Source organism: Lolium rigidum, chromosome 7 (assembly GCF_022539505.1).
Source record: "Lolium rigidum isolate FL_2022 chromosome 7, APGP_CSIRO_Lrig_0.1, whole genome shotgun sequence".
Classification (NCBI taxonomy): Eukaryota; Viridiplantae; Streptophyta; class Magnoliopsida; order Poales; family Poaceae; genus Lolium; species Lolium rigidum.
The window spans coordinates 29,197,999-29,210,940 of record NC_061514.1 but is presented as its reverse complement, the minus strand read 5'-3'; the positions used below and the strand labels follow the sequence as shown (position 1 = coordinate 29,210,940).

The 12,942-nt window shown below is 43.5% G+C and overlaps 1 pseudogene; it reads left to right on the top strand.

Moving 5' to 3' along the window:
• Nucleotides 1-1,335: 1,335 nt before the first annotated feature.
• Nucleotides 1,336-2,924, top strand: LOC124671089 (annotated as a pseudogene).
• Nucleotides 2,925-12,942: the final 10,018 nt, after the last annotated feature.

The window sequence follows — 12,942 nt, the reverse complement described above, 5'->3', positions numbered from 1 at the left end:
TGTACACGAGTTGGTATATACAACTGACGTTTAGACTATGAGCTAGTGGAAGTTTTTATGCAATGTTAAACCAATGTGTAGGTTAAAATTCAGATTTTTTTTAGACTATTATAATGGAAAATAAAAAATGGATAACATGGTTTTCGCATCTTAATGAGACATTTATTTTCGTTCATGGTTCCGAGCGCAAAAAAGAACATACATAGTAGAAAGTGAGAAAATGTGTGTTTGCTCATATCATAAGCAAACTTTTAGAACTAATATCCCACAAGTTTTTGTGCGAAGCAACTATTTATTTCAGGTAGTGTGTATTGTACAAAGATACTTTGCACTCCCTCCGGTCGGATTAAATCGACGCGGAGGAGAGCCAAACCTAGTTTATCCCTTTTGCAAGCCCGCGTCGTTTAAAGTGGTCCAGAGGTAGTAATACTTATAATCCTGGAATGTCGATAATCCAGATCTATAGCAAATTCCTAGGAGCTGCAATTTTAAAATGATTCTGATTTTTTTTAAACAAAAGGGGCCACAATTTGTATTGTAGGTACGGAAATACTATCGAAACCCGTTACACATTGCCTAATAATCAACCTCTTTGCACATTCTCTACTCGACATATCTATTTTTTAGTTTACCCAAACTGGGCCAGCGGATTGTGGATTACCAAGTCATCAAGCTAAAATCGGATTATAAAAGTAGTAAATGTTATTTAGACACAATTTATCGTTGCATGTTGTTTTTGTCTTGTATGTTTATAATGATAATGATGCACATTGTTAGTTGTGGTCTACCGATAAACAGAGGCTCAGGTCGGTTGATACTTTTAGCTATTTGTTCTAGTTCATACCACAATTCCATCATTTGTGGCGTGAGGTGAGAAATAATATCCATGTACATATTTATGTGAACAAAAAGTCTGTTGATCTCAGCTGTTTGTAATTAGGTTCCACCAAAAACGGACGAGTTAGATAATTTTGGTGATGTGGATTAACCTCGTGTGTCTATTTAAACTATGTATATTTTGCTTTTAGTATGTATATAAAAATTTAATAGAATAGAATTGATAGATAGAAAGATAGATGAATTGTCCCCTTTCTTCATATCTATGGACTATTTATTGGTGGTATCCGATATTTTGGCACGGCATTCAAGAACATTAATATTTGCCTTTCTTAGGAATATGGGATAAACTTTGGCTTTCTTATCTTATAATCTGTAATTCTTATATGAATGTGTTAAACGAGTTATAAAATTTCATGCACCTTTTTGAGATGCTTATATATAAAACCATCCCGTTTGTAATCAGGATCAAAATCCCTCATACCGGCAGGCCACAACATGGCGGGCATCAATATCATCAGTTCGGAGCTGGTAAGGCCGAGTGAGGCCACCCCGCATGGCCACTTTTGGCTGTCTAACCTCGACCTTAGCGTGCGGAGCGGTTATTCGCCGATGATCTACTTGTTCCGGCCGCTCGGTGTGGGTTGCCCAGCTGATTTCTTCTCGGCGGACATCCTAAGGACCGCACTGTCCAGGGCGCTAGTGCCGTTCTACCCTTTGGCTGGTCGCCTCGGCATGGCCCCCGACGGGCGGCTGGAGATCGATTGCAGTGGCCAGGGTGCCGTTTTTGTTGTCGCGGAGTCAGATGCTGTGCTAGAAGATCTAGAGGGCTTCGCGCCGTCGAAAGCCATGTGTGACATGTTCGTTCCTCCCTCTGAGGAAGTGGTCGGTGCCGGCGGCAGACCTTTGCTCCTGCTTCAGGTTAGTTTGCTGATCGAGGTAAATATATCGTTCCTTTTTCTCACATAGAAACTAACAGATTGCTTATTCTGGCAATTAATCAGGTTACGTTCTTACATGGAGGAGGCGTGGTGCTGGGCACGGGCATGCACCACTATGCCCTTGATGGCCGCAGCTCTTTCCACTTCATGCAGACGTGGTCCAGCTTGGCCAGGGCGCCGCCGGCGACGCTGTACCCCCGTACCTCGACCGAAGTCCCCTCCGCGCACGCTCCCCGCCCGTCATCCTCTTCGACCACAGCCATGAGTACTGCCGGAACGCCGCCGGGTCTGCAACAGGCGCTGCCAGTCCGTCGGAGTTAGCCTGTGACCAGCGCGCAGGCTGCCGCGCTCCGTGCGCGGACAGGCGAGTCCTTGTTCCGCTCTCTCGTGGCTCACATCTGGCGCTGCGCCTTAATGGCGCGTGCGCTGCCCTCGGACGCCGAGTCCCGACTTTACACGGTGGTCGACATGCGCGCCCGCCTCTCGCCGCCGCTTCCCAGCGCCTACTTCGGCAACGCTGGCGTGCGCACGTCCGTGTCAGCTAAGGTTGGAGACGTCCTCGCCAGCCCCATCAAGTTCGGCGCACAGCGGCTCCGCATGGCGACGGGCCAGGGCGACGAGTACGCCCGCTCGTTGGTGGACTACCTGGAGACGGCGGCGGATGCGTCGTCTAAACCGGGGAGGGAGCTCCCAGATACGGACCTCCGGGTGATAAGCTGGATGGGCATGGCGTCGCATGACGCCGACTTCGGGTGGGGCGAGCCTGCGGTCGTTGCGCCGGCTGCCGTGTCGTACACCTGGTTCGTCTACAGCGCTGGAGACAGCGGCGATGTGGCGGTGGCCGTAGCGATGAAGCCGCATCACCTGGAGCGGTTCAAGGAGCTCTTCTTCCACGAGAATGAGATGGCATGGTGAGTCCAGTAGAAGCATGCAATTCTATTGGCGAAATGAAACTTTATAGTAGAACAAAAGTTTGAGAGAATATATCTGCTTGTACTCAAGCTGCATGTATGTATACATGGAAACCAAACGATACATGTATTCTCTGTTGATGCATAAAATCAAACGATACATGCTTTCTTTTGTTTAACTCTTAATCACTGTTTTTTTTTCTGAAGTGCTGGAACAAATCTCGATCCCAACTGACCACGGTACGTTTAAAAAAATACTAGTTACAATCCCACTTGCAACTGCAAATCATCCCTACGCCGTGTACTGTATCTTTGCCGTGTGTCCCCGCACGGCAAAGATTTCTTTGCCGTTCGCACGTAGAAAAACGCAGCCATGCGCACGTAGAAAAATACACGGCAAATAATCTCAGTTGCATATTGGCTTAAACTCGAAAAAACCTCATTTGCAACCAGGCGTATATGGATAAAATCTCGGTTGCAACCCCAGTTGTACTTGAAAAATACTTAATTGCAACCCCAGTTGAATGGACTTACAACTAGAAAAAGGAAATCTCAGTTGCATCTGACCTGTAACTTCAAAAAAATAACAGTTACAACCCCAATTGTAACTTAAATGAATTTTAGTTACAAATCAACTTACAACTTGAAATAAAATCTCCTAACTTGTAACTGGAAAAAAAATCTTAATTCCAACCTCACTTGGAACTGAAAAAAAAAACTCAGTTGCACTACCTCCTCCTGGAAATAGGCTTTCACCCTGCTTTATAAATAAAGCAACCACACCATACAACCATTCGGAAAAAATTAAAATATTGGGGCAACAACAAAGACATGCCCAACAAGAAAGTAAAGTGATACAAGGGAAGACATAGACAGAACAACGAAGCAAGGAGACCCGCAGCCGACGCACCCACCGAAGTTGTCCCACCACGCTACAAGCACCGCCGGTCGTTGAGTAGCAAGGAAGCTGAAAGTGCATGGAGTCCCCATGTGTGGTTTGGGTAATTAATGGCAATCCTTGTGGACTAATGTTTGCATTAAGTTATATTTGTAGAAGTTATCCATAGGCAATGCTTGAACCATATGTTGGCTTCAAGGTTGCAATAAGAAGAAATTGATGAAGAAATCAAGTGTCAAGTATGTGTCTTGAAGATGAAGATGAAGTGAACCCTCAAGTTTAACTTCAAGACATCAACATGATGAAGAATGAAGAAATAAAGTGCGAGTTCAAGATGAGCCATCTCGAAGAGATCATTTCCTTGAATCTTGCCATCCATATGGTGATCATGGATATGTGAAGATGCGCCGAAGAAAAAGTTCTCCCATGGTGGACTATGGGGGAGCAATCCACAAGACATCATCAAACAAGCACAATCAAGAAAGCATTTCCATCTTGTTGCAGTTAAGATCGTCATCATCGAACTCAAGAGGAACACGCAAGGTTAAGATTTGCTCTTGATAGGGTTTATTTCTTATAGGTTTCATGGTGTAGTTGGTGACCGATTTATAGTTTAGTTGTCGTACTATCCAGAGGGCTCTCGAGTGAGTAACTCGATCGTATCCTTTGGAGAGCTCAAACCTTTGCATCCTTGCATCATCTTTCTTGGTTGTTATTTGGATCTTATCCATGTGATGTTTTAGAGCTTGTGTGTATTCTCATAACAAGCTCTAGTTCATTGGAAACAGATTTTGCGCGGGAAACTTGTTGCATTTTCAAGGTTGGAGGTTTTACCGGTTTGTCTTTTATAGATAGGTCAAATCTTTTAATCATTTGTTTCTATACTCCCTTGCTGGACTATGATGGTTCCCTGAATGAGCTTGTAGAGCCTAAGTGGGGGCAGATAATCTGGCCCCCGAAAAACTGGTACGAACTTTTGGGCTAATTGGCCCCGGATGTTTGGCCGGATATTTCATGCCGGGAGCCGGATAATCGGGCAGGGTAACCCCCAACGGCCATATTTTCGGGGGGGGGGGCTATAAATAGACTTCTTATTCCCCAAAATCTGGTTGGTCCTCTCACTCTCTCTCTCTCTCTCCTCCATAGTTGACCTTCAAAGATTGCCCTAGTTCTTGATTCCTCCCATGTTTCTTGCATATTCTTGAGGGAAAAGAGAGAGAGACGATCTAGATCTACATTTCTGCCGATCAAATCTCTCTCTTTGTGAGTGTAATCCTCTAGATCTTGATCTTGGAGTTGTTTGTGAATTTCTTTGTTCTTCCTCTCTTCTTCCCCCCACAAGATTTGTAGCTTTGGTGGAATTTGGGAATGAAGATTTTCCATTGCATTTGGTGCATCGGTGTGAGCTTTCCACGATGATTCGTGGAAGTGAAAGTGAAGATCTTGTTTCTCTTGGGTTCTTGGAACCCTAGACGGCTTTTAGGACTTTGTGGTGATTTGTTGGGAGCCTCCAATTAAGTTATGAATGTGTGCCTCAACCTTTGTGTAAAGCCCGATTTCCGCCTCGAAGGAAATCCCTCAGTGGAACCATGAACTAGGCCTTTTTGTCAAGGGTCACAGGAGAATAAGGTGAAGCCTTCATGGCGCTCGGTGTGTGGTGTGACTATCGCATCTTGGGGTGAGGCCTTTGTTGAGTTGGTGTGCATCGAGCAACCACACCTCAAGGTGAGGCCTCTTGTTGTGTTCGGGAGCACTAAGCTAACACATCTCTCCAACGGAAATTAGCACTCGCAAGAGTGTGAACTTCGGGATAAATCATCATGTCCCGTGTACCTCGGTTATCTCTATACCCGAGATCTTTACTTATGCACTTTACATTGTGATAGCCATTGTGCTTGTAGTTATATATCTTACTATCACATAGTTGCTTGTATTGCTTAGCATAAGTTGTTGGTGCACATAGGTGAACCATAGTATATAGGCTCTAGGCTTGACAAAGTAAACACTAGTTTTATTCCGCATTTGTTAAGCCCATCTCATAAAAGTTTAAACCGCCTATTCACTCCCCTATAGGCGACATATGTGTCCTTTCAGCAGCACCTCCAAGAAGGAAAACAACATCGAGATGACGCTGCTGCCCAGACCAACAAACTAGTCCTAGGGTTTCCCCCGATACTCAAAGGGGAGTAGAGATGGTACACCAGACGCCCTACATGTAGGGATAACGACACCCGCATGCGCCGCCGTGCCAGCGTCGGATGGGTCGGCAAGGATTTCTCCTGACACCATCAAACTACCACCCGAAACGATCGTGGCCCAAGAGCCCCTCGAGGTCGCAAGTGCAGGTGGGGGAGGCACAATAGCAACAGGGTGCCAAGAAAGGCCGGGGTGGCAGCCCGCGGAGCCCGAGCCTGCAGGCCCATAAAGCAGGTACCAGATCCTGACCCGCCTTGCCTAGATCTGGCACGCCAGCTCGCAGTCGTCACCACCACCTTGCCGGAGCCCTGCCGCCACTCACCTACCAACCACCCTGCACGGCCATTAACCCCGTGGTCGACCAATGGCCGCCTGTGGTCAACGCCTCTCCTCTGATCTTGCCCCATGATGCGCGTGAGACACACGTCCGTTGGGAACCCCAAGAGGAAGGTGTGATGTGCACAGCAGTAAGTTTTCCCTCAGTAAGAAACCAAGGTTATCGAACCAGTAGGAGCCAAGAAGCACGTTGAAGGTTGTTTGTGGCGGAGTGTAGTGCGGCGCAACACCAGGGATTCCGGCGCCAACGTGGAACCTGCACAACACAATCACAAGTACTTTGCCCCAACGTAACGATGAGGTTGTCAATCTCACCGGCTTGCTGTAAACAAAGGATTAGATGTATAGTGTGGATGATGATGATTGTTTGCGAACAACAGTAAAGAACAATTGCAGTAGATTATATTTTAGATGTAAAGAATAGGACCGGGGTCCACAGTTCACTAGTGGTGTCTCTCCCATAAGATAAACAGATGTTGGGTGAACAAATTACAGCTTGGGCAATTGACAAATAAAGAAGGCATAACAATGCACATACACATATCATGATGAGTACTATGAGATTCAATCGTGGCATTACGACAAAGTACATAGACCGCTATCAAGCATGCATCTATGCCTAAAAAGTCCACCTTCAGGTTATCATCCGAACCCCTTCCAGTATTAAGTTGCAAACAACAGACAATTGCATTAAGTATGGTGCGTAATGTAATCAACACAAATATCCTTAGACAAAGCATCGATGTTTTATCCCTAGTGGCAACAGGACATCCACAACCTTAGAACTTTCCGTCACCGTCCCGCATTTAATGGAGGCATGAACCCACTATCGAGCATAAATACTCCCTCTTGGAGTCACAAGTATCAACTTGGCCAGAGCCTCTACTAGCAACGGAGAGCATGCAAGAGCATAAATAAAATATATGATAGATTGATAATCAACTTGACATAGTATTCAATATTCATCGGATCCCAACAAACACAACATGTAGCATTACAAATAGATGATCTTGATCATGATAGGCAGCTCACAAGATCTAACATGATAGCACAATGAGGAGAAGACAACCATCTAGCTACCGCTATGGACCCATAGTCCAGGGGTGGACTACTCACACATCGATCCGGAGGCGATCATGGCGATGAAGAGACCTCCGGGAGATGATTCCCCTCTCCGGCAGGGTGCCGGAGGCGATCTCCTGAATCCCCCGAGATGGGATTGGCGGCGGCGGCGTCTCTGGAAGGTTTTCCGTATCGTGGCTCTCGGTACTGGGGTTTTCGCGACGAAGACTATATGTAGGCGGAAGGGTAGGTCAGGGGGCGTCACGAGGGGCTGATGACCCACAAGTATAGGGGGTGTATCGTAGTATCTTTGGTAAGTAAGAATGTCGATCCCAACGAGGAGCAGAAGGTGTTGACAAGCAGTTTCGATGAAGGATTCACTGTAAATGCTCACAGACACGTATTCAGGGGGTTTTGATGTAACAGATGAATAAAGTACAAGTAAGTAAAATGCGAGAGAAATAATTGCAGCGAGTGGCCCAATCCTTTTTAGCACAAAGGACAAGCCGGTTTGTTTACTTATAATGACCAAACGTTCTTGAGGACACACGGGAATTTAGTCTAGTGCTTTCGCTTCATGTGGCTAATTAATCTTCATTGTTTTGATAAGTGTTATGTGGGTGAACCTATGCTAATGCACCGCCCTTCCTAGGACTAATACATACTTGTGATTATACCCCTTGCAAGCATCCGCAACTACAAGAAAGTAATTAAGATAAATCTAACCACAGCCTTAAACTCTAAGATCCTGCAATCCCTCCTGCATCGATATACCAACGGGGGCTCAGGTTTCTATCACTCCGGCAACCCCGCAATTGGCAAACGAGTACAAGATGTATTCCCCTAGGCCCATAAATGGTGAAGTATCGTGTAGTCGACGTTCACACGACACCACTAGAAGAATGACACCACAACTTAAATATCATAACATTGAATATTACTCAACCATAATTCACTACTAACATTTAGACTTCACCCATGTCCTCAAGAACTAAACGAACTACTCACGAGACATCATATGGAACATGATCAGAGGTGATATGATAATGAATAACAATCTGAACATAAACCTTGGTTCAACGGTTTCACTCAATAGCATCAATAACAAGTAGAAATCAACACCGGGAGAGTTTCCCCTATCAAACAATCAAGATCAAACCCAAATTGCTACAGCGGTGACGAGGTGCTGCGGTGGAGACGGAGGTGATGATGATGAAGATGATGGTGATGGTGATGGAGATGATGTCCAGCTCGATGGCGGTGACGATGGCGTCGAATTCCCCTCCGGGAGGGAATTTCCCCGGCGGATTCCCTGCCCGCCGGAGAGCTCTTTCTCTCTCGGTGTTCTCCGCCCCGCAGAGGCGGCTGTGGCTCTTCGCGACGTACCCTCCGGAGCTTAGGTTTTCGGGACGAAGGCGTACGCGAAGAAAAGGAGGCGAAAGGGGCTGTGGGGCCCCCACACCACAAGATGGCGCGGCCAGGCCATGGGCCGCGCCGGCCTGTGGTCTGGCTCCACCTTGGGTCTTCTCGGCTCCCTTTCTGGCTTTCTCCGTCATCCGGAAAAATAGGATTTTTGGTATAATTTCCTTCCACAGCTTGATCTTCCGAAATATTGCGTTCTGACGGTGCTTTTTCCAGCAGAATCCTGGCTCCGGCGCTTGATCCTCCAATAATGATGAAACATGCAAAATAGATGAAATAACATAAGTATTGTGTCCAAACATGAAATATATCAATGAATAAAAGCAAATTATGATATAAAATAGTGATGCAAATTGGACGTATCAACTCCCCCAAGCTTAGACTTCGCTTGTCCCCAAGCGAAACCGAACTCGCAAACAGGACCTCATGTTTATGGAGTGAAGAGTCGATAAATAAAATACGGACAAGAAGCATCATATTCATTCACACAAGACATTATAGTAAACAACTTCCTCATATAACTCAACTTGAAACAAGTATAAGGTAATCACAAATAAAGGTGCATAGGAAATCATAGTTGGTGATGGCAAACTTCGTTCTTGGTCAGAGAACAATTAACAGGTTATACTTATCTATCGAGCAATGCTCTCATATTAAAATCTATATTGCACAACTTGCATACTCAATCATAATAGTCTCCTCATAATCATTGATAACTTGCAAAGCTATATTCATTCAGATAAAACTTGTACTAAACAAGGAAAAGTAAAAGACATGATGAAGTAAATCACAATATAATGGTTTGATCACAACAACTCAAATGCTTGCTCAAGATAGAGGGAAATAGGTTTACTGACTCAACATAAAGTAAAAGACAGGCCCTTCGCAGAGGGAAACAGGGATTAAATCATGCGCTAGAGCTTTTTCAGTTTTGAAATCATATAAAGAGAATAAAAGTAATATTTTGAGGGGTGTTTGTTGTTGTCAACGACTGGTAATGGGTACTTGTAACGCCCCACTTTTGCAAACTTGGTTATTTGTCCTTATTGCAAAAATTAGGGGGAACAAAAACTTTTTCTTTAGACTAATTAAGATGAATTGCCTTGATATGTTTGTTATGATGAATTGCCTTGATCTGTTGGTAGATGTATTGACTTGATTTCTTGTTGAGTTTTGTCTTGAGCTACCTCATAGAACAACACCCCTAGTGGTTAAACAAGCAACTCACCAAATAAAACACATGTGTGACTTAGGAAATGTTGTTTTCCTTCTTACTACATCAAACATCTCTCCTGATGACAACATGAGTGTGCCATCTTGATTTTTCTCTTTATGGTACAAGATAGCTCAATCATCCTTAATTCACAACTTGGTGATCTCAATGCATGGATCTCATCTGTGCATCTCCCTGTACAATTTCCACATCCTGCATGTCTCATTCTACCCTTGCATCACATATATTCAACTTGATCTTATACCCTATCCAATGATTCAACTCTAGATCACTTCCTTCACTTTTACCTCTTGTTTTTATTCAAGTTTAATCTTCACAAAACCAAGAGTGGGAATGATGGATACATTTTGTAGCCACCATCTACCCTTGAGAACACTCCTCCCTAAATTAGTTTCCCTCCTCAAAAATCCTACAGTTTTCCTTCTCTAGTTTTGATCACAAAACTACTTCTAGTTTTATTAAAACTTTCCAAGATTTCTCTTCAAAGAAAACAAGGAACTGAAATGGGTTTTGTTTTTCATCCCATTTCTACCAAGTATTGATTTATAAAACATTATTTCTATTTTGCTTTGTTTTAACAAAAAGCTTGTTTATGGTACCTATACCATTTCTTGTTTCCCTCTTGATTATTTTACATTTGAGAAAACTCTACTTCACTTGAGAAAGTAAGTAGAACATTTTGAACTCCTATGTTCCAACTAGTTCTCTCAACATTTTCAAATTCCATTCCACTTGAGTTCATTCCCAATTGTCCCTTAAGAATTGAGGTGTTTCAAATACTTTTCCAATAAGTTCTATTTCAAATGGCAACACTTGCACATCTTATGCACACCTCTGATCTACCACATTGTATTCCCCCATTCTCCAATTTTTGATCAAATGGATGATCATTTGATACTTTCAAACCACTCCCAATTGACCTCTCATTTGTAGAGCAATTTATATTCTTTTCCATCATCACCTTGACCTCATGAATTCATAATTTGTGTCACCATATTCATCATTGTGGGTATATGGTTACTTCTCTCACCATCTCTCTTAACCTTGCCCTATCATTGACTAAACCACCATCACCATCCCATCTATCTTGACATGCTCATGCATTGTTGCATGTGGTCAATCCCAATCTTTCCAATTTTGAATTCAAATGAAAACTTCTATTCATCAAACTCTACCTCGGGAATTATCTTCTTCATAAGTTGGTCTCAACCAAAGTGGTGGAAATTACTCTCATGGCACATGTCACCTTCATACTCCTTTTTTATCTATATGTATCTACTCCTATACTTATCATTATCCAAGTCACTCATTGACATTATCTTCTCAACATCATGACTTGGTCTATACACATGGATGTTGTGCATCTCTCTCTTTGTTCACTTGTTGTGGCACATGAAGGAGCCGGCCATAGAAAGAATTTTCGGCCAGCCATTGTGCTTCCCACTTTCTTCTCTTGCAAGCCTTGTCTCCCAACTACCCCAACAATTAAATGGGCAACCACCCACCTTGGCCAATCAAAAAAGGAGGCAGCCACCCCTCTCCCTCTATAAAAACCCCCTAGCCGGCCACCTCCTCCCCTTTGCTTCATTTCTTCTCTTCCTCCACTCCCTCACACTCTCCTCCTCCACTTCCCCACGAAATGCTGCTGCCCCTTGCTTGCATGGCCGGCCATGGCCATGAAAAGCTCACCAAGATGCAGCTCCCCTCCTCCCTCAAGCTTCCCCTCACTATGAGAGACTCCCTCTCCATCTTCTCCCCAACCCTAGATGGATTAATCTCCTCTTCTTCTTCCTCCATTGCTAAGATTGGATCTTGATGCAGGTGCATGTTGGTCCAAGCATGGAGAAGGTTGAGCAATCCTCAGATCTGAAGCTCTTGACCAAAGTTCGTCCAAAAACTTGCTGTAATTTCTGCTATCTTGCTGTTTCAGATTCTGGTACGATCTTGTAAAATCCACCGAATCTCGTGTGCAGATCCAAATCGAGTGATTCAAAGTTCCACAGTTAGATACGGAAAAGATCTACAACTTGGCGTTGGTCTCATCCTCAAATTCATTACGGATTGACCGTGGTAAATAAAGTTCTGTAAACATGCAGATTCACTGTTTATTAGATTTGCTCCGTTTTGCAAAACCTTTTTGAGCAAACTCAACTGCGGGTGAAAGCCCTCTCCAATACCTTCATTTTGGCGGTGGTTTCACTTCGATTGACCTCCTGAAACTGAAATGGTACACAGATCAAGATCTGGACAGATCTGACTTTGTCGAATTAAACCAGGAGCTTGGGAGCGAATTTTTGAATGAAACCACTTGGGTGAGAACCAGCTTTTCAATGCCTTTCAGATGCAACTGACCTCTTATTTTTATGATTGATGTACGATTTGTGGTGAATTAAACTTGTTCTGTGTGTTCTGCAGACATGGCTGTTAGCTTTTAATTCATCAAAAATCCATTTTTGAACCTAATTGGGTGATTCCAATTGGATTAGTCTTGTATTAGTACTGACTATATAGGAAAAATATTATTAGTCTCTGTTCATACATATTTGTTACTGTTAGTAATGTATATGGGTGACATGCATTGTTGGTTCAAAACTTTTTGGTTTACTTAAAACCCTTGTCCAACTCTTTTTCTTAGAAATGGGCAACCATTGTTTTATGCTTGCAAAGCAAAACCTCTGCAACTTAACATTAGCTCTTTTGTTTAGCTTGAGTTTTCAAATTATGTGGATTATGGTTTGCTTCCTATTTTGGTTGTAGTGTTATGGGAACAAATTATGTTAGGAAAACTGTTTTCTACTTTTCCAAAAATGTTTGAAAATGTATTGTGAATGTTTGTGATGCCAAACTAATGCTCTTGTCCTCTTTATGATGTTATCTACCAGGGGATACTTAGTTGTGCCTTGGTGATACCGAGAGAGGCAATTGCTAAGTCGTGGCACTCTCATACCTTTACTAGGTAAATAAAATGGGTTTTTCTTTTAGATGCTTTGTAGTATCTATAAGTCTTTAATATGTTAGCCGTAGAAGAGTGGTTAGCTTTTGATTGTTGATTTGTTGCATGCTTGTTATGATTGTTGCAATATGATTGATTGTGTTCCTTTTATA